Source organism: Musa acuminata, unplaced genomic scaffold, assembly GCF_036884655.1.
Source record: "Musa acuminata AAA Group cultivar baxijiao unplaced genomic scaffold, Cavendish_Baxijiao_AAA HiC_scaffold_465, whole genome shotgun sequence".
NCBI classification, from domain to species: Eukaryota; Viridiplantae; Streptophyta; class Magnoliopsida; order Zingiberales; family Musaceae; genus Musa; species Musa acuminata.
The window spans coordinates 37,501-40,000 of NW_027020712.1; positions in this window are offsets into that span (position 1 = coordinate 37,501).

Consider the following 2,500-nt stretch of genomic DNA (forward strand, 5'->3'; position numbering starts at 1 on the left):
GGGGGTTCCAGGGTGCTGAGATGGCTGACATTTTGCTCCGCTCACGACGGTCGCCGCGCAACGCAAGAACAGGCCAAAAACTGGCCAAAACGGCCCAAAAACGGGCCAAAACTGGCCATTTTTGGCTGCGCGAGCGAGCGGCGAGCGGCGGACAGCGAGCGAAGCGAGAGGCAGCACCGTCCCTGCTATACGAAAGCCCCATCCAGCCCTGTGCCACCCGGGGGGTTCCAGGGTGCTGAGATGGCTGACATTTTGCTCCGCTCACGACGGTCACCGCGCAACGCAAGAACAGGCCAAAAACTGGCCAAAACGGCCCAAAAACGGGCCAAAACTGGCCATTTTTGGCTGCGCGAGCGAGCGGCGAGCGACGGACAGCGAGCGAAGCGAGAGGCAGCACCGTCCCTGCTATACGAAAGCCCCATCCAGCCCTGTGCCACCCGGGGGGTTCCAGGGTGCTGAGATGGCTGACATTTTGCTCCGCTCACGACGGTCGCCGCGCAACGCAAGAACAGGCCAAAAACTGGCCAAAACGGCCCAAAAACGGGCCAAAACTGGCCATTTTTGGCTGCGCGAGCGAGCGGCGAGCGGCGGACAGCGAGCGAAGCGAGAGGCAGCACCGTCCCTGCTATACGAAAGCCCCATCCAGCCCTGTGCCACCCGGGGGGTTCCAGGGTGCTGAGATGGCTGACATTTTGCTCCGCTCACGACGGTCGCCGCGCAACGCAAGAACAGGCCAAAAACTGGCCAAAACGGCCCAAAAACGGGCCAAAACTGGCCATTTTTGGCTGCGCGAGCGAGCGGCGAGCGGCGGACAGCGAGCGAAGCGAGAGGCAGCACCGTCCCTGCTATACGAAAGCCCCATCCAGCCCTGTGCCACCCGGGGGGTTCCAGGGTGCTGAGATGGCTGACATTTTGCTCCGCTCACGACGGTCGCCGCGCAACGCAAGAACAGGCCAAAAACTGGCCAAAACGGCCCAAAAACGGGCCAAAACTGGCCATTTTTGGCTGAGCGAGCGAGCGGCGAGCGGCGGACAGCGAGCGAAGCGAGAGGCAGCACCGTCCCTGCTATACGAAAGCCCCATCCAGCCCTGTGCCACCCGGGGGGTTCCAGGGTGCTGAGATGGCTGACATTTTGCTCCGCTCACGACGGTCGCCGCGCAACGCAAGAACAGGCCAAAAACTGGCCAAAACGGCCCAAAAACGGGCCAAAACTGGCCATTTTTGGCTGCGCGAGCGAGCGGCGAGCGGCGGACAGCGAGCAAAGCGAGAGGCAGCACCGTCCCTGCTATACGAAAGCCCCATCCAGCCCTGTGCCACCCGGGGGGTTCCAGGGTGCTGAGATGGCTGACATTTTGCTCCGCTCACGACGGTCGCCGCGCAACGCAAGAACAGGCCAAAAACTGGCCAAAACAGCCCAAAAACGGGCCAAATCTGGCCATTTTTGGCTGCGCGAGCGAGCGGCGAGCGGCGGACAGCGAGCGAAGCGAGAGGCAGCACCGTCCCTGCTATACGAAAGCCCCATCCAGCCCTGTGCCACCCGGGGGGTTCCAGGGTGCTGAGATGGCTGACATTTTGCTCCGCTCACGACGGTCACCGCGCAACGCAAGAACAGGCCAAAAACTGGCCAAAACGGCCCAAAAACGGGCCAAAACTGGCCATTTTTGGCTGCGCGAGCGAGCGGCGAGCGACGGACAGCGAGCGAAGCGAGAGGCAGCACCGTCCCTGCTATACGAAAGCCCCATCCAGCCCTGTGCCACCCGGGGGGTTCCAGGGTGCTGAGATGGCTGACATTTTGCTCCGCTCACGACGGTCGCCGCGCAACGCAAGAACAGGCCAAAAACTGGCCAAAACGGCCCAAAAACGGGCCAAAACTGGCCATTTTTGGCTGCGCGAGCGAGCGGCGAGCGGCGGACAGCGATCGAAGCGAGAGGCAGCACCGTCCCTGCTATACGAAAGCCCCATCCAGCCCTGTGCCACCCGGGGGGTTCCAGGGTGCTGAGATGGCTGACATTTTGCTCCGCTCACGACGGTCACCGCGCAACGCAAGAACAGGCCAAAAACTGGCCAAAACGGCCCAAAAACGGGCCAAAACTGGCCATTTTTGGCTGCGCGAGCGAGCGGCGAGCGACGGACAGCGAGCGAAGCGAGAGGCAGCACCGTCCCTGCTATACGAAAGCCCCATCCAGCCCTGTGCCACCCGGGGGGTTCCAGGGTGCTGAGATGGCTGACATTTTGCTCCGCTCACGACGGTCGCCGCGCAACGCAAGAACAGGCCAAAAACTGGCCAAAACGGCCCAAAAACGGGCCAAAACTGGCCATTTTTGGCTGCGCGAGCGAGCGGCGAGCGGCGGACAGCGAGCGAAGCGAGAGGCAGCACCGTCCCTGCTATACGAAAGCCCCATCCAGCCCTGTGCCACCCGGGGGGTTCCAGGGTGCTGAGATGGCTGACATTTTGCTCCGCTCACGACGGTCGCCGCGCAACGCAAGAACAGGCCAAAAA